The following is a 23,269-nucleotide window of genomic DNA, read 5'->3' on the forward strand; positions in this document are numbered from 1 at the left end:
GCGGACGATAAAGAAGAAAAGCTACTTACGCGCGCGCTCGAGTTGAGCAAGAACGCGCGCGATGACGATTGTGTCGAGACGCGATAAGCCGTTTTATTTTCGCTCTCTCTCTCTCTCTCTCTCTCTCTCTCTCTCTCTCTCTCACTCGCTCCGCGTACGGCTAATCAGCGCGACGAGTTTAAGTGGTCGGCGCGAGCGAGCGAGAAAAAAACAGCTCGACTTGTGTGTTTGCTCGGGGCCCCCCTGTGTCTTATTTTTACGATGTCTAGGTCGCGTCCTTATTATATACATATACCCGTAGCACAGCTGATGGGCGTGTGTAATTGCGTCTGGCGCGTACGCGCGCACGCGAGAGAGCGAGAAAGAGAGAGAGAGAGAGATGATATCTCCGTCAATATTTGCATTTCCAGCGAGGAGCTGTTTGTAAATTTCGCCGTTGCGGAGCTGCGGTACGTGCAGTGCGCTGCGGCACGGAATAATTACTCATTTCGATTGTTTTGACGCGGCCGCTATCGCTCTCCGTGTTTGTAAATGCGAGCTTCGACTCGCGAGACTAAAAACGCGGGTAAAACACGGGCTTTTTCAATAATCCGCCGTTTTCCAAGAACGCCTCGATCGCGCACGAAACGACCAGCAGCCGTCTACTTTTCCGAAAGGCTGTAAAAAAAATTACTCGCTATAGCCGCGAGCGCGTGAAATCCAATAGCCGCGCGCTCTACCTCGAAATGACTCAACGAATATTAAATCCGAAGAAAAAAGCCACCACGTAGCGTCTGGCTCTCTCCCGTGCAATTTTCCGGAGCTCTATAGCGAGTAGTAGCCTGTAACGCGTCACTTCCTCGACGCAAAAAAAAAAAAAAATCAGCAGACGCGTACAAAAAAACGCTCGGGAAATGGGAATAAAAAAAAGGCAGACAGACGGACTGTTGCGCGCGCGCGCGTGTTCTTATCGCGCCCGTCTATATAGCTGTTCTCGCGCGGCCTCGCGCTATCAGCGTCTGATGGTGCTGTCCCACGCGCGCGATCGCTTTTCACGGGTACACGTGCACCGGACGTGGGGGTGTGGGCGGAAGGGAGCTTGCGTGCTGACCCAGACGGGCAGCCAGACGGTTACGCGATGCTGCTTTTTTTCGAGGGTGAGGGAATTTTCGGGGGACGATGAGTTTTGGGTTATTTAGAGCGTTTTTTTGGCCGGCACGTGCGCGAAATGTTTCTTTTTCATTATTTTTTGGGCGTATCAGGGAGGAGACGTCTCTTCTATTTGATCTCGAGTGTTGGAGTCTCTCGAGAGCCGCCCGATGATGCAACATTTGAGCAAAGTTGCAGCAGGTAAAAGTCGCAGGATAAGAATAGAATTGAAAAAAAATCCCAAAAACGAACGCGTTCGCTCTCGAGACCGTATCCTCTATTATAAAATCGAATTGAATCGTCATCCGCGCGCGAATGAAAACTTTGAGAGCGCGCATTAAAGTCGGCATGCGACGTACGATGAAAATCATACATACACATTTTTCGGCGTCGCGCGAGCACGTCTCATCAAGCGAATCCATAAAACATGAAGTCCGTGAATCACACGAAAAGAGCCGAGACGTGCAGACATACTCCAAATAAAGACCGTCTGCGACTATTAGGCCCCGAAAAAATGACACCGCACGTTCGCGGCTCATTGACGCGATAATCCACTATACGCTATTACACAGCTCGAAAAAAGAAACACAGTCTTCCCTATCCTCAAACTTGGCCTTGAGGTCGTCTGGCGATAACAAGTAGTCAGTCGTCCGCGCGATGTTTGGGCTATCTGATTTACGGGCTGTTTGCTCTCCGAAAATACACGCCGGCGCGCCTCTCCTTCTCACACACACACACCCACACACACACACACACACACGTATATAGCTAAGGCAAATATTGCATCGACTCTTCTTTCTTTTTCGCGACGGCTCTATCGCCGCCGCGGCTCGCGAGGTTTTCCTCTCGATTACGTCGTCGTCGTCGTCGTCGGCGGCGGCGGCGGCGAGCGTCTCGTCTAGACGCGATTACGAGATGTTTGTGTGTATAATATATCTGCACGCGCGCGAGCTATGTACTCGCGCAGGAAAGTTAAGCGTCGCGGCCGACGGAAAAACAGCGGGTTTAACGAACGCGCACACCTCGCGCGATGCGAAATTACAGCGCGCCGCCGTCTGGGAAAATCTGATAAGACGGGCGATCGCGATGAACAGCCGCGTCACTTTAATCGATCGTGAATTATGCATACGCACACGTGTGTGTGTGTGTGTGTGTGTGTGTGTGTGTGTGTGTGTTGTCTCTGACGATCTAGTTTTCATCGCGCAATGCGACGTGTTTGCGCACAGCGCGCGATCGTTCTTTCATTTTCGCGGAAAGATTTTAGCATTAACTTTCAAGGGTAGCGAGCAAAATTTACCTTCGATACACCGTTGACGATTACTCGTCCGTTACTCCGTTCCTCGAGTTCACATAAGAGGGAAAAAGAAGGAAAGCTCGACAGAGAGAAAAAAGTATATAAGCTGCAGAGGCGGAAGGAATCGCGCTCGCGCATTAACGATTCCCTGCGCTGCAGCTGTACCTATTTGTATGTATGTATACGTTCGCGTGAGTAGTGGTGCTCGCGCGCGCGAAGTGTAAGTATCGCGCGATGTATACACTCAGCGACGCGCATGAGATTTTCCCGCGAGAGAGAAGGACTGGATTTTTTCCTTGTTAATTTCTAGTAGGAGCTGCGGCAGCTCTCGTTCTGGATTGTTCTGAAGAGCGACGGGATTTTTTCTCTCTCTCGCACTTCACGCGCCGCTGGACTTCGTGCGGACACGGCAATATTATCGCGAGCAATTGGGAGCGTTTAAAGAAAGTAATTGACGCGGAATATCTCTCCTCCGAGCTTTCGTTAGATATGCGTCGCGCGCGCTCTCGAGCGCGATATTTATCGCTGTATAGGGTGAAAGCAGGTGCTGTTGTATAATTGCTCACGGGCGTGAAAAAATGTATTAGAGATTTTACATTATCGGGCGGTAATTATTATATCGTCGAGAGCGAGCTAAATCGTTCGTTTAGCCTTGCCACGGAACGCGCCAACTAGATTTCATTTTTCGCCCGCTGGACACCTGGACATCGTCAGCGAGTCCCGGGTAACGTGTTCGTCATTTTCAAGAAGAACTTACATCTACACATCGAAAGTCACAGAGCACGCTACCTAGGTTTCCTAAATCGAATCTAACCTCAAGCGAGTATTTCAAATTTAACCATCTGTTTACCAACCAAACCGCTTGTAATGTGACGAAATAAGCAGTATTTAAGGATAACTGTTGATTAAACCGTTGGCCAAGTCGTTCGATTATGGCCAACCAATGGCGAATCAGTTCTTTACGTTTCTACTTGCAGCAGATAAAGCTCTTTCGCGCGCGCGCGACTGCACTAGTACGTGCGTCATTCAGCTCGCGCGGCTGTGGTGAAAGCGTGAAATCATTATTAATTATAGACGATTATCAAAATCGCGATGTTGCGACGCGCCTATATCGTATTCTCCGTTATGTGGCTGCGATGCGAGCTTGCGATACGTTGTCGCGAGGCGGCTCGAGTTTCGCAAGTGACGCGATGATTTTCGAGAATTTATTTATTTATTTATTTATTTATTTATTGATAAAATATACGGATTTCTAAAATGTTTCTTTTTTCGAAATGCGCTGCGTTGAGTGTGTGTTATGCAAATGTAGGAAATACATTAAAATATCGCAGTTTAAAGCAAAATTACGATCCTACTAATTCCGATCACACCGCATAGGAATTCGCACTTTTTAGTAACGACACTGATATTTGCATTCTCGCCGATGCAAAACAACCCATCGAAATAATAAAGTTACGCAATACGCATATCCGCGTGAAGAAATTCCCTGCCTCGAGAGATATTATAGAAATCGAAAATTTCCTTATAATATATAGACATATAGTCATCGGCCAAAGTTAACTAATTATGTGCCATGCAAAATAAACCGCGCAAGCGTCATTCGATCAAAGACGCGAAGATCAGTCCTGCACACACATCCCTCTTACAGCACATGCGCATATTCGAACCCTTCCTCCTACACACACACACACACACACACACAGCTACATAGCACATGGAAATCCGTGAGCGGTGGCAGGCGCGTAATTGCGCGCTGCACACGCGGCTTGATTACCGATGCAGCTCCGCAGCTCTCCGCACGGCGTATTTTACATTATTCAAAGCGCGCCGCGCGCGCGCACCACCACCGGCAGCACAATGCAGCACACGCGGGCGGGGGGTCGGATTAATAAGCGCGCTACGTTCTGCGTTTCTTTCCTGTCCTTCGTTCGTCCCCCCCCCCCCCTCTCTCTCGTGCCTTTTCCATTTACATTTTTCCGAGGCGGCGTTCTTTTTTTTTCAGCTCCGCGCGTAGGATTACGCGATTAGGCGCACGCGCGCACTTGAGGTCGCGAGCTTTTGTGTGTTGAGGTGCAGCGCGTGTGGTTTTACGAGCGTCGGAGAAAAAAATCCGGCTTATGCGCGTTGGGAGAGATGGAAATGGTTGCGAAAATATTCTAGATGCTAGCGCGAAATATGTGTCGCAAGTAGTCGATGTGCAGCGCGTGGTGACGCGCGTTCGAGCTGCTTTGACGCGGTTGCTTTTTTTGTGACTTACCGATGCGCTTGGTAATGAGATTAGACGCGCGATTTGTGGGGTTATGAGTGCGAGCTTATATCGCGCGATGTGTCTGCATCTTTGGAAGAGATGGATACTGCTGGGTATGAGCTGCGCGTGTCGTTTGGAATGTTATTATTCCAAGAAGCAAATAGTTAAGCTATATTATTTAAGGGGATGTCGGCGCAAAAGCTTCGCAAATTCACCACGGGGTATTTTGTATTTCCAAGCTTTTTGAAAAACAAAAAGTCCGATCGAAATTTTCTTTCGGTAGAACGATTCATTAAACTTAACACTACGGCGCTAAAGACTCGGTTTTTCATTTGCAATCCTTATTCATAAAGTTATATGTAATAGAAAAACAGTGCGTTTTTTGGGACGACATCCCCTTAATCTTCAGAATAGCTTAACACTTTTCTTTTTATTTTCAGTTATACTGAATTAGATTGGCAAATTTCGATTTATTCTTCAGTCCTAATCTAAAAAATACATGGTAATCATTACGTTCTTTTTCTGATTGACTGTTCGGTTTACTGTGCAATGTCTTCGTGCCAAACGTTTGTATTTTAAGTCTACGGGGACCGCTAGACCGATTACTCTAGATTATTTTGAATAAAAGACAAAACGAATGTTATTTTGCTTCAAGCTGTAGTCAAAAATAAGTTCGTGGATTCTTCCAGTAAGTGTAAGAATTCAGTGAATTTATCGTTCAAAAAGATAGTTACGAAGTAACGACTCAATCCTACACAGATTCAGGTCGATGAGGAAAATAATGATCAATGTTTGATACATTTCATAAAAAAAGAAGATCATCCATATATCTAAAGTCAGCAACAATGCCACCGCATCACTCGAAAATACCATCCAACTCCTGACCTAAAAATACGAAGCGCTTTACGAGCCAGCAGCAGCAGCAGCGCACGACCGCTGCTGCACCCACATCGCGAACTTATCACCCCAGGCATAAATTCCGCCTCGACGTTAAAGGACAACGCACTAAAAAACTTTTCCCCTCCCTCCCAGCTCGCAGCGGCGAACGATTCGCGTTTTGACGGCAAAAAAAAACGTGTCGCGAAGAAAAGAATCCGGTCGCTCAGTGCAATAATTGCGATTAAGCGCCGCAAAAGTCTCTGATAAAAGAATAAGGCGATGTATATATAATGGATGACGCAGTGATCGGCGCGCAGCCACGAAATTTTCTACACAATAGGAAGGAAGAGAGGATATATTATGTACATATAGCTTAGAAAGAGGAAAGAGGCGAGACGTCTGATGTCAATAATGGATGACGCGACGACGTCAGGCTCTCGCGTGTAAACAATGTCTCCGGTTCAGTTGCGTGTGTATAGGTATACCTGCTAATAGGCATCGCGTGCACGTGTGCGCGAACTGCGATTTATACAACAAATTGTCTGTAGCGACGCTTGCGACGAGCTATTCTAGATCTGTGTTTGGGAGACCGTGGCTATGCGAGGCTTATGATGTTAATAGTGCGAACCGGGTATGCGCTCTCGATGAGACGCTTATGTGAGTCTTTTAAACACTCAATTTTGAATAGTTGATTTATTAGTATTGATAAACTGGTTGTGTCAAAGGTTGAGATAAATTAGTTCTCCAAAAGGCAAACTAATTTTCGAAAAAGTATGAATAAACGGCGGGTCAAGAGTGAATAAAGGAGTGTGTTATCGACATTTTATTTTACAAATCTCTGCAAGCATTGTAGCTTGACACAGAGTCATTCAAAATTCTGGATACAATATGAATTAAGAGAAGATACACTACTAAACTTTTAAAATCATAACAAGCTTCAGTCTAGCGGTTACATAAGTAACCTCACACTATAATAATTATTACAATCCAAACTTCTCAACTAGCAAAACTCCCCACAAAACACAACCACACTTGCTCTCTAAAATCAAAACACCTCGTAACACTCCCATAGCTTATAACGCTGAGAGCGAGTGTAGAGAAGCCGCCAAATACCGCGGAGCTTAATCCCCTCAAACATTATGTAGCCACTTATATACATATATACATATATATATATATATATATATATATATATATATATATATATATATATATATATATATATATATACACCCGCGCCACACAGCGAGCGGCAAACGCAGGAGCAGAGCAACGGCGTACAAACTCGCTCGCGTTACAGCTGTGACGTTGCTCCATTAAGGTCATTGATCAGCGCAGCCGCCGCCGCTGAGAAGAGCGGCGCTGCACAAGAAAACGCTATTTATGAGTCGCGCGCGAGCCCAAGAGAAGCTGCCTACTGGCGTTTATATACGCCGCCTCTCTCTCTCTCTCTCTCTCTCTCTCTCTCTCTCTCTCTCTCTCTCTCCCTCTCTCTCTCGGCAAAGTTCAAAACACACAGCGGAACTCGTGGCCGTGCGTATAACACACTGTGGAGCAGAGCTTGCGGAAACGTAGCATCGATATGAGAAATCGGATTTCCCGCTCGACGCGACCAAGCTCTCGATACTTAATACGGTGATTTTTCAGGCGAGGACGAGAGAGTCAGAGGGAAAATATTGAAAATATTTTCGCAGATGTTTTATAGCACTCCTGCGAGCGAGCGGCGGCCGCGAGAGTGTATTAGACCGCGCGCGTTATTATAGTATGACTCAGATTCCTACTACTATTACTACTACATATTATATGGAGGATCGTCGAGCTTTCTGCGCTGTTGGATATTTATAAGCGGCTCATTCATCATTCATGCCTCGGAACGTTTAAATTTTCGAATATTCGCGCATATCGGAATGCCTGCGCGCGTTTTCCCACAACACGACGCGACACTCTTCTCGAATTCACTGTAATCTCATTACTACAACAGACTTAGAAAAAAAGCTCGAGTGATTTATAAACGATTGTCTATAGTCCGACTCCTCCCACTCGGTATATCGTATCTCGTTCGCGGATCAGATAACATTCTACATCTCTCTCGCAAAAGGCGCGCGCACAACAATAATACAATCGCATAAACAGATACATCTCTTTAAAAATTCCCCGCGCGGCGTCTTTTTTCACGCTAGATCTCTCGCATGCGATACAGCTGTTTATCGCGATCGCCGCCGCCGACGCCGCGCGGCTCTATCTATATATGAGCAAATCCACGAGCAAGTGGAAACAACTCGGGTGTTGGAAGTTGAAAATTTCAAATTGAGGGCACACCTACCAGACCAACTTTATTTGGTTCTTTGGGCCGTCTGGAGTGAGAAAATGCGCGCGTGCATAGCCGATCGCTTGCCAAACTTTTTTGCGGGGCAGTTGAAATTCTCTTATGGGAATTTAACACGGGGAAAATTCACGAAAACCAGAAAATTGCCACTTTTTGTCTGGAGGCGCAATCCAAAAATGTGTTTTCATAGAATTGAAGTATTAGAAAAAAGAAGTAATCTGAGGGCTGGTGGGTTAAAAATGGTTGCCTAGGTCAAAAGTTGTCTAGTCTTGAAAATGACAAAAAAAAAACACCAATTTTTCGATATTTTACGAAAATCAGCGATTTTTCTTATTTTTAAAATTCTTATAACTTTTGATCCCAGTGGTCAAATTGTAGTTCTTTTCTTCTACTTACGTTTGAAAAATTTGGATTAACATTTCAATTTTACAATCAGCTATATATACGACGATGAAAAAGGTCAAAAAAGGGCCATAATTGATAGGCAAATATATAGCTGATTGTAAAATTGAAATGTTAATCCAAATTTTTAAAACGAAAGTAGAAGAAAAGGGCTACAATTTGAGCCCTGATGGTTGGAATTGACCACTCGAATCAAGAGTTTAAAAAAAAAGAGAAAAATCGCTGATTATCGTAAAACATCTCACTCTTCGTGATTTTGTACTATTTTCAAGCGTAGACAACTTTTTACTTAAAAAACTATTTTTAACTCACCAGCCCTCAAATTAAAGCTCTCTTCTGATAATTCCATCCTAGTCATACACATTTTTGGATTTCGCCTTCAGACACTAAGTGCATAAAGTTGGACCATGGCTCATTTTCCCCAATGTTAAATTCCCATGCGAGAATTTTAAGTGCCCCGCAAAAAAGTTTGGCAAGCGGTCGGCTGTGCACGCGCGCATTTTCTCACTCCAGACAGCCCAAAGAACCAAAAAAAGTTGGTCTGGTAGGTCTGCCCTCAATTTGGAATTTTCAACTTCCAACACCCGAGTTGTTTCCACTCGCTCGTGGATTTGCTCATATACGGAGAGGCTTGAACGCAGCTGTGTTCCCGCCGAGCTTTTCCATCTACATCGCTCAGCGATAAGACGCCGCCGCCGCGAAAATACGAGACGCGAGGGAGCGGTGATCGTCATTGCGGGATGAATCGTTTCTGCGCGTCAGTCGAGCCGATAGCGCGGACACTCTGACTTTTTTCTATGTTTCTCGTTTTTGCCAGAGTTATCGCGCTGCGCTTCATGAATAATTGGAAAAAATAGCACTGCACACTCTCCTTCTGTCCAACTGAATGGATCTCCTAGCTGCCTCTGTAAAAGGCACGGCGCGCGCGAGCAAAACAAATTCCAATCGGTGTGTATCGTCTACGTTCGATCGTCACAACAGGCGTTTTTTTTCCAAGCGCATATCCGCTCTGGGTGCTGCAGTTCGAAGAAAATCCGAATCAGCGTCTGCAGCGCTTTGTTCGAGGTCGCGACTTTCTGCGGTAGACTAAATAACGCAAGCTCGCTCGCGCGATCATCATCATTTCGCAATCGTGCGTCAATGCGCCTCTGCACACGTGATCCTCGTGAACTCGAGATTTATTATGCACACGTCGCTGCCTCTGTGTCTGTGTGTGTGTGCGCGCGCGCGCGTGTGTGTGAGAGAGAGAATCGAGCTTTTTTTGCTACTATCGTCGGTATTATTCAGGGAGAGAGAGAAAGAAAGACAGATCGATCGGCGCTGTTTACGCGCCTGCGGCCTTATCGCGCCGTCATATTTTCCCGCGCGCGAGCAATGTGACACACTTCCATACACTCGGACTCTCCATACTGTGTGTAATCGTTATCTCGTCGTCGAGCTTTAAGCGATTTTTTTTCGAGATTTCGGCAGGGTCAACCCGAAGCACAGCCTCATTGTTATACGACTGCAGTTTTTGGATCATTAGTCTCGCGCGAAAGAACGACCGTAAATCGACGAGACGTCGTCTGGATATAGCCGGTGCGAAACTACTTACGCGCGTATAGATACAGATATAGGTATACGACTCCGGTGGCGGGGAGTTATCGCGCGAACTTTGACCGATTATATCGCTCGACTTTCCTCGGCGCTCTCGAAAGCGCGTCAAACTTTGCAAAGCTGAATTTCACGAGTTCGCGAAGCGATCTAAAAGAGAGAAAAAAGCGTCGCTTATAATGTATTCGTCGCACCTTATCGAGACCTGCACTCGAGGCTGTATCGGCGACAATTTCAATCGAATTTAGCGCGTAAAAAATACAACACTTTCTTTCTTCTCTCCTCAGATAAGATACCGAGTATATCTCTGTCTCCGATGGGACAGAATCAACAAGGATATCTCTCGAGTCGAATTATGCAGGCGCTGCAAAGACACTTTCGCTCGTCACTCGCAGCATCTGCGAAAACACGCGTAACGAGCCGATCAAACAAGATTGGTATAATAAACGCATTACGCGTCACACACTCGCGCGCTTATGTTCTCCAGATACATTGTCGAAGTCTCATTGACGCCGGAGACACGACCCTCGACGAGATAGCAAATAATAATGGGCTCATTTGCTACGCATCAATTTTGCATAACGATATAGAAGCTACGGAATATCGTCGAGGGGTCTTAGTAGCGTGTGGACGTGTAATTACATTCGGTATCGGTCCGCGCGCACAACACGCGACCGAGGAATGTCCGTCTTGATAATGCTATAATCGAGTGAATATTGTGTGTTATAAGAGGCTTTTTAACACGAGAGAGCTAGCAAAAAATTAGCGCGTTATTCTTCGCGCCGCGCCGAGGATTTCAGTCTAAACACGGCTATACTCGCTATAAATAACGTGATTTTTCAATCCGAACGCGCTGCGCGATAAGAGCCTCGATAGTTTTACGTAACTACACTGAGAGAAATTTATAGTAAATTTTACTATACTGGATAGGAAATTTTAATAAAAAGTTTGGTAATCCACTCACAGACTGACAGTCTAGTAATTTTTACCCTGACTAAATTAAATATAAAAATGCACATAGTGGAAAAATTATTTTCAATTATTATATGGCTCTAAATTTGTATGGTTATGGAGGGTTACTCTTCTAACGCACTTCATTCAGAGAACATTATCGATTCACTCGCCGCAGTTGATTTTTAGAGACATTAAACTAACCTAGATACATTTCCTACAACTAAACGCTTAATTATTATACATATTCGCAATTCGCAGTACATATGCTTATACGCTCGCAATTGTTACAACAGGGTTGCTAAACGGACTTATATACTAACTGAGCTAACTTCTTACCGCTTGCGGGTTTTATTTCCCGTGCACCCCCTAGCGGCAGCACACAAAACAGCCATGTTTGCTAAACGCGCATGCGCATAACGCGTCAATACGCATCAGTTCCGATTTTCAGATGAAAAGTACTATACGTTCTATTAAAAATTACTATACTGTCAGGTAAAAATTCATACATTGGCGATTTTCACTATAGTTTCTGTTAATTTTTCCTATTGAGTATGGTAAATTTTATATGGAAGTTTAGTAAAAATTGATATAAATCTAGTAAAAAGGTCAGTTTTGTCAGTCTGTGACGAGATTACCAAACTTTCCAGTAAATTGTCATGAACATATAGTAAAATTTACGCACTATTTCTCTCAGTGTACGTAAGTCATTGTTATGCTTCTCGAGGGGATGAATTTTCATCAGCTAGCTCTCTGGTATATTAATAATTTTGAAACGATTGTATAAGTATGACTCAAAAATATTCACGTCGTCGAGTTTCGAGAAGTGCGTGATAACGAAGCTACACTCCGAGAAATAACCGAACGAAAATCCAAACGGGGTATAAGCTCAGGCGCTAGCTGCAGCCGCGCAGACTATTATATTTATACACATCGAGTCTGTCCATGCGCGCTTTCGAAGAGAGAAGAGAGAAAAGACAGGAAGACGGCTATGTTTTAGAAAGCTACGAGGAAAAAAAAATATGAGTAATTATGTAAACGAGAGAGGTGAAACTGGGATATTTTTGATTTTATTAAGGATACTTGCAAATATGCAGGTTGTGGTCTATACAAAGCATTGATTTGTCGTAGGTTGTTCTGGAAAGGTGGGTTATTTGGACCAAAATTATGAATAAACGCTCCTTTTAAAAGTTTTTGCAAACGAAATACCGCTAAAACCAAGCAGTTTCGAACTGGCCCTCTCGAACAACGTAAACGACGACGAAAAATAATATCGGTCGATGCTTCGACCATAAATTTCCAATCCTTATAAAAGTGGCATATTAACGCCACAAAATGCAATATCAAGGCTACCTACAAAACGAACGAGAATATAATTCGCACGAGCTCAATCTTATCGCAAAAATAATACCGACTAATTACCAATCGCAGCGCGTCCTCGCAAAAAATGAAATCGCTCCACATATCGCGCACAGGAGCGAAAACAAGCTCGCACTAACGCAAATAACAGCGAGTACGTCGGCGGCGGCGCATTTTATCAAAAGTGAGAGAGCGAGACGATAAGACAGTCGTCGGGACGCGCGAAACAAGTGCACTATACTGTATCCGAGATCTTCTTCTTCTTCGCGTTTAATAACGGCTTATTGCCGAAGATTCTCGTCGGCCCCCGAGAAGATTACGCTGTTTTCGGGGAACCGATTATAATGCATATATGTCCTGGAATCGTCTTAGGGCCTACCGTGTATCAAACGCCGAGCTTTATATAGGTATCAAGAGCGCTTATTGTCGAGCTTCGCCGTGAAATATGGGTGTGTATGTGAACGAGAGAGTGCGTTATCGAGCCTCTCCTGCGCCGTTTGTCTTTTCCAATTCTATCTATAGACTCGTGCGTGCGTACGTTCCCAGATGATAACGCCGCATTGATAGGCCAATTAAAATCTACTCGATACGCCTCGATATTAAACTACACGCATGAGAGACGACGATGTGCAATGCCTCGACGAGCGACGAGGGACGAGTAAAAAATATTCCGCCGATTATTGATTCGAGCTCTTAATCGTTCCTGGCGCGTCAGCTTATTTATAACATAACTCGCGCTCGCTCGCTCGCGAGATAAGCTGATCTCCGTCAGGTGCGCTCATGAATATTTATTCCGAGCGATCTGCAGACGTGTACTCGCTGCTGCGTGTCAATAACAAGACTCGCTGGACAAATTTGCCGACTATAACTACACTAAAGATCTGCGCAAATGTTAGCGCCGTTTAACATAGGCTGCAAAACCGCAGCGACGTGGGAAAATCACTATACCCCCGCTGATACTCAAACATCAGCGTGTCTCGAGTCGCGCCGAAAATATATGTGCAAATCCACGACCGACAGTACACGACTCGGGTGCTGGAAGTTGAGAATGTTAAATTGAGAATACGCCTACCAGACCAACTTTTTTTCCTTTTAAGGGCCATCTGGAGTGAGAAATTCTTCCGCGTGCATCGCCGATCGCTCGCCAAACCTTTTTGCGGGGCAGTTGAAATGCTCTTATGGGAAAATTAACGAAAATTAGCCACGGTTCAACTTTATACACACAGTGTCTGAAGGCGTAATCCAAAAATGTGTATTACCAGGATCGAAGTATCAGAAGAGAGCTTTAATTTGAGGGCTGGTGAGCTAAAAATAGTTGCCTCAACTTCCAACACCCGAGTTGTCGGTCGTGGATTTGCTCATATATTAGTTCGCAATCAGAAGTAAGACTAATAAGCGGCTTGTATAAATCTCGGATTTGCGTACGGTATCTTCGTTCTTCTTTTTCGTGCATCATGCATTATGCATAAGTGTAGACGGAGAGAGATAGAGAGAGAGCGAGAGAGAGAGAGAGAGAGAGAGAGAGACTGCGGCACGACGAGGCCACGCGCGGCTGTGTGATGTTTTCGCAAACTTCGTAAATTTTTCAGCGGCGCCTTAATCGCCCAGGTATGCAGCTCTCGCGAAAGTCGAAAGGCAAGGTCGAAAACGTAAAAATATATCGAGTGAGAGAGAGAGAGAGAGAGAGAGAGAGAGAGAGAGAGAGAGAGAGATACAGAATCGTTATCTCCCGGCGTCGTATTGGCTCGTTCCGCACTGAGCGCATTCCATTAACGAGTGTGCATACAATCGCCCGAAAAATACACCCGTTCAAGAGGATCCGAAGCTCCGCACCTCGGCGAGCAAACAAAGCTTCTTTGAAGGAAAAAAGAATCGGAAATCAATCGAAATCCCCCCGCACAATTGCAGGAAAAAGCGGTCTCGAGAGCCGCGCGGGGCCGAGTCCGCCCAGCAACAGCGAAAATTTTGCAAAACTCTCGGGGCGAGAGAGAGGCCGCCGCCGAGCCGTATAGCAGCGGCAGCAGGCTGCGAAGGAAAAAGCGTTCGATATAGCCCTGGTTTTCCCCGGCCCACATCCGCAGGGCGCACACGCGGAAAGAGAGCAGAAAACGCCGGGGCGCGCAGAGAGAGAGAGAGAGAGAGAGAGAGAGAGAGAGCCGAGCCGAGAGCATAAAGAAAAGCCTCCCTCCGAAAAAAGGAGACCGAGCTACTACTTGCTCTCGGAGAGCCGAGAGAGATGAAAAACAAGGCCGGGGCTATAGAGAGCGCGAGAGCCGCGGAGAGAGAGAGAGAGAGAGAGAGAGGGGGGGCATATTCTCAGCAGAGAGCAACGGCTGTACGGCAGAGCTGCAGGGAGAGTTTTCTCTCCCTCGGCCGATCGATACGAGGAGGCCCTCGTGCCCCCGAGAGAAAGAGAGAGAGAGAGATGACTGACTGACTACCTATACACGCTCTTCTCCGCGTGTGCACCGCCGCTGCGGGTAAAGGCGCGGGGAGTAGCGTTTTTCCTCCCGGCAACGGCGACACCTGCGAGCATAAATCCCAGCGAGAGATTATCATCGAGCTATATACGCTACGGCATCACCGCCACTTTCTACCGACGCACACACGTTCCACCGACGAGGAATTCGCTGGAAATAGGGTTCCTTTGTCACTCTTTCTCTCTCGGCTCGCGCGTGTGCGTGTATATAGTAAGTGCGGATCGTGCGCTAACCCCATATACTTATATACCTACTCTCTTGGCTGCTTGCAGCCCCTGCACTTCTTCCTGGGCTGCACCACTACTGCTCGACTTTTTTCTCTCTCTCTCTCTCTCTCTCTCTCTTTCTCACGAAGTCGCGCGCGCGCGGGGTAAACGCACTGCGACACCTCCCTTTTCTCTCAACCTATACTCGTCTCCGCAGCGCGAGCTGCCAAGATTGCGTTCGCCACGGCAATAAGTAATTTCTGCCGATCGCGGCAGTATTTTTATTGTCTTTCTGCACAGCACACCCCAGCAGTGCAGCCTCTATGCGTATATAACGAGAGAGAGAGAGAGAGAGAGAGAGAGAGAGAGAGAGAGAGAGTCAGTGTGCTATTCCGGGCGGCCGCGAGCGAGCGAGCGATGATTTAAATGCGGGCGCTTAGAGCTCTCTGTAAAGGTCAGCAAGAGAGAGAGAGAGAGAGAGAGAGAGGGAGAGCGGAGTGTGTGTAATATTAATAGGCGAATCCGCGAAAATAGCCGCTTCGGAGAGCGGGAGAGAGCGCGATCGTTTTCTGTTTAATAAAGCAGCGATGCGTTTTATCGGATGCGCCGACGCTGGAACAGAGAGAGAGAGAGAGAGAGAGAGAGACAGAGAGAGAGAGAGAGAGAGGCAGTTTTTCACCGCGAAAATCCATCGCAGGTTAATAACGTTTACGCCGCTGGAAATAGTCCAGCTCGTTGCGTGTCATGTATAGGTGTGCGAATACCGTTGGTAAAAAGAAAAACGACGGCGCCTACATTTCGAAATTGCGCTCTCGATTTTGTGTACAAGGAGTACACGTCAACGCGAGAGGATAATCGGCCGAATATCGCGCTCGCGCCGCTCAAGCCGCCGGCTTTAAAAATACCCCATCCAAAGTCCGCAAATATTTCGGTCCGCCTATATTCGCACGCGCCCGGGACTACTACGCGCGCGCAGCTTAAATACGTAGTCTTCTCTCTCTCTCTGAACCTGCATCTCTCTTTCTCTCTCTTGAGAATTCCACGATGTTTTATATACCTGCGCGCACCGCTGGGGGCTGTCCTGTATACGCGATGTACGCGAGAATTTCCGCGGCTTGTTTATTCCGGGAAACGAATCGCGATTGTGGAGAATCGAAATATTCTCTAGCTCTCTCTCTCTCTCTTTCTCGACTCTTGACAACACTGGACTTTGTGCCAAAAATTCGATTTGCTCGCGTTTGAAAGCGCGCGCGAGTATAGCTCTTTTTTGACTTCTTGCTTCTTCGTCGTCGTCGCCGTTGCTTTGAGATGCCGGACAATGTGGATTTTCGCGTACGTAAAGTAAGTATATAGTGAATGAGGGGCTGGTACGTGCTGTAAAAAATTATCGTTACAAATTTTTACGCTTTGTCCTCTATTGTAAAAGGGACGCATGACCGAAATTTTAGTCCTGCAAGCTTGCCCACTACCACGTGTTAAATCTACAATTCATAATCCACCATCAGGCGCACATGAGAAATCAATAAAGCGAAAGTGTGCCTGCTGATAACACATCGACGCATCGATAATCAATTTTCCCAGCTAAAACAAGGGTCGATTTTTTTTTATAAATCACAGCCGCAGTATGTAAGCACGTGTCTATAGTCTCTCTCACATTTTCTAACCACCGCACCGCCGCGGACTTTTACTTTCGCGCGCTTATAATACCCACGTGAATGAACGCGTCGCTCGGGAGGAATAAATTTCGCGGCACTGTTTACAAAACAAAAATAAACACGGATTAGAACGCGGCTTACTTTATTTTTCCTCTCGGTGTATATATACAACAGCGCGTTCGGATTTTCGCCCATTTTCGAAATAGCATATCACATCGCAATGTCACACACGCTCGGTGCATAGTGATTGAAGAAAATTTTCGGACAGTTATGCAATGCCTACATAGCTGCTACATAGCACGTTTACATGTATATAGACTCTCTTCGCGGAAGAGTATGCGTCGCGTTTCCCCGAAGCGATTTGTCAGTTCTGCGTGCCTTGAAAAGTTTATTTTCATTCAGAGCTCTCGCCGAAAATGGTCTTATGCTCGAGCGAGCGACAAACAAACAATTATACCGTATAACGATGTATTGTAAAAGCTAACGTATTTATAAACGCAGGCGATGAAAAATTCTCGGAAAACTAATTCTTTCCATCCCGCACACACTCCCTGGAGCTCGCGCGCGCGTCTTTCTTCGGCGATAGCCTGTCAGGCCATTGCCCGCGGGAAAATTGACTGTGTGCGCTCGCTGCCGCACACTATACACACACGCTCTGGCATCTGGCGCCTGCTTTCCTCGCGACTTTGTCCTTCTCTCATCTTCTCTGTCTCTCTCTCTCTCTCTCTTCTGCGGGGGCAGACTCGTTTTTTGCGCGGCTCTTCGCGCGACCACGACAATTTATGTCGTTGTAAAAGGTGCCGGATTTTAAAAGCTTGTTTGCGCGGCGCCACTTGCTCTCTATTAATACAATCCTTTGCTCAGCTGCGCGTTACATAAACATCAAATTTTCGGTAATTTTTCCCATCTATAGGTATAGCTACACGCTGCATGATTCGCGATGCGATTTTTCCACGCTGCAGGGATTTTCACGCCTCCGACGACGACTACAAGCGCAAGCGCGAAAATAGACGGCTGACACAGGCCTCGGGAATCGCACTTACTTACACACTCCGCAAGACCGAAAAATAATTCATCCTCTGGCTCGCTCGGGGGAATATTCGTATACTATAGCTCTTGCGTAATACCTGCGGTGTGCACGGTACTGGTCGCTGATGATGCGCCGGCGCGGCCGGCTGATTAATCTCAATACACGTAACGCAAAAGAGCGGCTAGCGCGCGCGGAAAAAAGATGCGATTCTTAAGTAGCTAATTACGCAAGCACTTGCGCTCGTTACCGCCTATTAAGCTTGTACGAGCTGTCGCTGAAATTTGACTTGCCCGCCGAGAAAAATCGACCCTTTCTCTTTCGAACTTTGTACATAAGCTCTATTATTACTCGAGAGTTTTACGGGCGCGAAAAGTTGCCAAAAGGTTATTCCGGGAAAAAATGCCGAGTGCCTGTGTCACGCGTATAGCTCATTAGTGTGTACACGAATTTTTCATGCAAGAACAGTATGAACAAAACGCCTGTAACGAATCGGCTAAGCTCGCACGCTGGAACGTTCTCGTCGAAAACACGAAATCGATTTTCTTGCGCGCATCAGGATGACGAGAGACAGAGAGAAGCCATCGTCCTCGCGAGTGCTAATCTATCAACGGAACGATGCAGTAGGAGGCTGCATGTGTGGGGTCATTGTGTGCGATCACTTTCTTGGAATTTCTCTCTATCGCGAAGCGCAAAATCGCCCACAAGCTGCGCTACTGCGCGTCGCCGCCGGGAGCGTCGCAAAAGCGGCTCTGAATTGAATTCCTCAATCAAGCCTCGTATCTGCTCTTTCTTACATATACACGCCCTTTTCCTCCGCAGACTTGATGCCGAGATCGCAACGCGACTTGTGCGATGTACGATTTTGAAACTCGATTTTCTTGATTCGAATCGCATTGGAAAGCGAACGCACTAAATTATCGAGCTTATATTTATACGGATTATGTTAAGTAGAAAATGTCGAACATATGGCAAGAGACACTTGAATGTTTAATCGCTCGATAATGCCAGACTTTTCGCGAAAAGTCGAATTCAATGCAAAATGCGCGTTTACATTTGGCGCCCAAGAATTTGTCCGATTTTTAGTGGCTCGCTGCGTCGTGTAGACAATTTCGAGAATGATTTACGCATCGATACTAGCACGGACTATAAATAAACGGATGCTTGTTGGCATTCGTCGAGACGACATTGTACGCGGTGTGTGTATTCTCTAACACGACTGCAAAATGCATTACATACAATGATCCGTGTGTGTAAATTAGAGTAATGGAATTAGTCGAACCGATCCTAGACGATATGTTTGGAATACCAAGTGCTCGAAACTATCCGATATGCATTATCATACATTGTTCGGAAAAAATTTCGTAAAAAACATCGTAAAAATGATAGTTACAGTAACGAACGTATAAGGAAGTGAGAACGGCACGATTAAAGAAAAAGTTTCATTTGGCAACTTGCACATACTCGGTTTCCCAACAGCACGCCATATGTGTGATTAAAATTAAAAAACGCTTGGGACACACTGACAAAGTTTCGACATCTTTGAAAACTACCCTCGAAGGGAAAGCTCCAAGTGTTGCATTGACTGAAAAATATTGAACAGTCAGGATAGGTTCTCTCTCTCTCTCTCTCTCTCTCTCTCTCTCTCTCTCGTTTAAATTATTCATGGATCGAAAAAAATGGATAAATCCATAATTCCACACATAACGTTAGCGATTCACGAAATATCGACTCTAGGAAGAGTAATTAAAATTGAAGAGGATTCCAGTGCGAAGGATGTGTAGCTTTCGGTGTTCGGTAAAACGAAGCTACTACATTTTTCATCAGCACGTGCAGCAGGAGAGTACGATCACGTGGATATTTCGAATGATTTATGTAATATTTCGGGAATCGTTAATAGTTGATTCTCTACATATATTCCAATTTCAACCCGACCCGTGCGACCCCTTTTGCACCGAATTAGGTTTGCAATGAAAGTTGCAGCGCGATTCCCGATGGATTCTTGATCAGGTTTTTTTTTAAAGATAAAATATATCGCTCCAATAACAATCGAACAGATCATAAATAAAGCCAGCTACAAGCAGTACGTCAAAAGTACAATGACAGGCCGTGCGCACATAGTTTAAACTAAGCAGGTATGCATCAGCAGCGACCGAAGTAGAAAACTGCCGGATCAGGTCAGACAGGTTTGCTGCAACAGCGTAACTCTTTTATTTTACACACCGTATAACTTTTTCAAACTTTCTCACCTCGCGCGCTCAAAGAAAAATGGACATCCATTCTCGCCGAAAGGTCAGGGGATTAACAATTTAAATCGCCTACTTTGCGGCCTCGAGAAGTTTGCCGGCCGGTGCGCGGCTTATTTATAGATGGACAATAAATATGAATTATTTCGAGCGCGCAGAATAGCCTGCAGCGTGACACACACCGAAAACTTGCAACGTCGTCGCGCATCGTCAAAGTTCATTGTATCGCGTGTGTAATAAGCACACAGCGTGCGCGCAGCCAACTGTACTAACACTCGCGAGAACGTCTCTATCGTTGCGCGCGCGCGCGCGCGCGTTGGATCTTTCAGTGGAAAAAGTCGATTTTCAGTGGTAACAGACACTGCAGCGCTTTTCTCTCCGCGCCACGAGAATCTTTCAAGGAGCAACAAATTCCCGTATCATAATTCAACCCTACTCTCCAACGCGAGGTGTATAAATATATACAGAGAGAGAGAGAGAGAGAGAGAGAGAGAGAGAACGCGCGCCTATCCACTTCCTCTTATTCTGCAGCTAGCGTTATACATATAGGTATACGCGCGCATATAAAGCCGAGTTCGCTCTTTTCCCCTCTCGCTGCTGCAGCAGCAGCAGCGCCGGCACCTGCGTGTGTTGGTATATATATATATATATATATATATATATATATATATATATATATATATATATACATGTATACATTATATAGGAACGTACACGCCGCACGCAGACGAGCTCGCGGCGGCGCGGGGCTATTTTGACGGGAAGGTCACATGACTAGACGCTCGGCCGACCGGGGAGACAGCGGCTGCAGCCAACACACAAACACACACACGCACACACACACACACATACACAGAGACTCACAAACGCGGGGAGAGAACAGCACGCGCAAGAGAGAGAGAGGGGCCGCCCCCACTACTCTGTATAGTCTGTACCGAGGCCGAGGCTCTTTTGCATTGTCAGTGTGAGCGTGTGTGTCTCCTCTCCTGCAGAGCGACCAGCGCGCACACGTCACACACCCGATATGTAAACACGTATGCTCTTCTCTGTCTCTCTCGCGCTTTCACCTCTCGTCGCGGCGAATCCATCTCGCTCCTCTTCTCCAAAAGATAAGACGGAGCGAAACTGAATCAAAATCGAAGAGAAAAAGGAGCACGCGGCGGCGGCGGCGGCGGCGTCGGTGTGCGCCGCGGCTTTTCCGTGTGGGTGAGACTGGCGAGTGGCGAGACGCTGCCGCGTCGCAGTGGTGGGGGAGACGGCGGCGGCAGCGGCGTCTGCCCTGGGCCTCGGAGATTCCTTCCTTCGCGGCGGGCGAGACGCTGTTTGCTGCTGCTGCTGCTGCTGGGCGCGGAGTATATAGTAGGAATGCGCGCGCGAGAGTGTGTGCGTGTAACCCGTGCCTATGCACGTTCGCGAATATATGGATGTGTTATGTGTACACGCCTGCCTGCGTATGGCTGGCTTGCTTTTCACCGTCGCGAGCGAGGAAACAGGAAGAGAGTTTTTTCTCTCTTTCTTTCCCTTTCGTCGATATAATCTGCACATTTTGTACACGAGCGCGAGCGTATATCAGCGCTGCAAATCAATCCGCAATTAATCCAGATATATAGACTCGCAGAGCCAAGAGAGAGAAGAGAAGCAACAGGGACACACACGTGCGCGCGCGAGAGGCTCGAAAAGAGCATATACGTTATAAGTACGCCGCCGCCGCCGCCGCCGCCGGCCCAGATTTCGAAATCCCCGGCATTTTTATAGAGCCGTACGCGCGAACACACACACACACACGCAAACGCATGCAATGAAACAAAAGCCCGGCAACGAGCGAGAATACTAGAGAGAGAAGCGGAAGTTCAAGCTGCGGCACGCACATAATGCGCTGCGCGCATGAAAAATTGAATGGAAGAGCATGCGGCAGCAGAGTAGCGCGCTCTGCGCGACTCACCTTTTTTTACGTGTGCGCGCATGCAAAACCTCGTTGGGAAATACCGACGCTCTCGCGTGTCTGTGTGTAGGTACCTACACGCGTACGCAAAAGGGACAGCCGGACAGCGCGGCGGCACGCGGCGTGGAGAGTGAGAATGTGACCTCGCGCGAAAAAGAGAGTTTAGGTATACGTGCTGTATACGCCGAAGGGGGGGATAAACAAAGAGAGAGAGAGAGAGAGAGAGAGAGAGAGAGAGAGAGAGAGAGAGAGGAACGGATCCGATAAAAGGGCGAGCCTAGGAGAGGGGACACCCGAGCGCGCCTGTCTTTCTTGCGGACTTTTCATTTTGAGCCCCCCTCCCCCCTCTCGCTCTTCATCGCCCGTCGCTTAGGTTGCTTCTCCTGCACCGTGCGGCTGCGGTGGTAAGTAGTGCCTAACGGCTGCTGTTGTGTAAGGGCAATGTTTACGCGCGGGGGCAGAGATTTTCCTCTCGGCTCGGCGTGTATGTAGGAGGACTCCGGTCAGTAGTAGTAGCCGGGGCCCGACGAGACTCCGATCCCTCCATACTTGGATATGCTCGAATGCAATATCAAGGTCGATGCCCTCTTACGCAAATTTCCAGCCCGACAATCCGTCCCGTTGATCTATACAGAGCTAGAGAAAAAGATCTCCGTACCTTGTGTATAACTGATGCTGCTGCGTGTCCGATATTATATTCTCAGGAATCTCTCTCTCTCTCTCAGGGTGTTTACGGCTTCGTCGGTCCCGCGTTGCGCAGATTCTCTCGGAGGCCCCTGTAACAAACAGATAGCCCTCTCTCATACGCAGTAAATCCGTCCCATGCAGCAGCGTATATTCGCACGCATACTCGTCCCGTCCCGCATCCATCCCTCCGCGTCCGAGAAAGAAGAGAAAGAGCAAGAGAGAGAGAGAGACAGAGAACTCTCCGCACGTGTCGCCCGCTCACACGGACGGAACCAACACACTGCACACCGATTCGCACACTCTCAGCGGTTGCTCGCGCGACGCTAAAGCCAGTGGTTCATCGCCGCCGCCACCGTCTACCACCAGCAGCAGCAGCAGCAGCAGCGAGCGCCGCCGTTCTAAAAACACGTCGTCGCGGTGTCTCCTCTCTCCCCCCCCCACTTCGCCCTCTTCTCCACCACTACTTACCCGCCGCCGTATAACTATGTGTAGGTACGCACACAGTGCACTGTGCAATTCTGGCCGCCGATCGATACGCCATTGCACCGCGGCGTGCCAAGTAAATCGGTCGCTCCTCTCTCGCTCTCGCCTTCGTCTTCTCGTCGACCTGCGGTGTGTATGTGCGCGGCAGTGATACACGCATACGCGAAACACATGGACGGAAGCATCGTGTGTACGGCGGCGGCGGCGGCGGCAGCAGCAGCGCCCCGTCGACAACAATAATACGGCCGAGCCGAGCGTATTCGCGAGCTAGAGAGAGATAGCCGCGGTGGCGGAGCGAAAGGAGAGCGCGCGGCGGAGAGTGGAGAGGAGACGACGAGACGAGACGACGAGACGCGCGAGAAG

General features: G+C 47.3%; 1 protein-coding gene across 1 annotated transcript in view; it reads right to left on the reverse strand.

Annotated features, from left to right (window-relative positions):
- LOC100117679 (atypical protein kinase C) overlaps positions 1-23,227 on the reverse strand; it is a 69,549-nt gene extending 46,322 nt beyond the window's left edge. The window contains exons 1-2 of the mRNA XM_031927746.2: positions 22,892-23,227; positions 22,395-22,512 (exon numbers count right to left, since the gene is read on the reverse strand). The gene's annotated coding sequence lies outside the window, so the exon portion shown is untranslated. The remainder of the gene's footprint in view (positions 1-22,394; positions 22,513-22,891) is intronic.
- Positions 23,228-23,269: the final 42 nt, after the last annotated feature.

Source organism: Nasonia vitripennis, chromosome 3 (genome assembly GCF_009193385.2).
Source record: "Nasonia vitripennis strain AsymCx chromosome 3, Nvit_psr_1.1, whole genome shotgun sequence".
Taxonomy (NCBI): domain Eukaryota; kingdom Metazoa; phylum Arthropoda; class Insecta; order Hymenoptera; family Pteromalidae; genus Nasonia; species Nasonia vitripennis.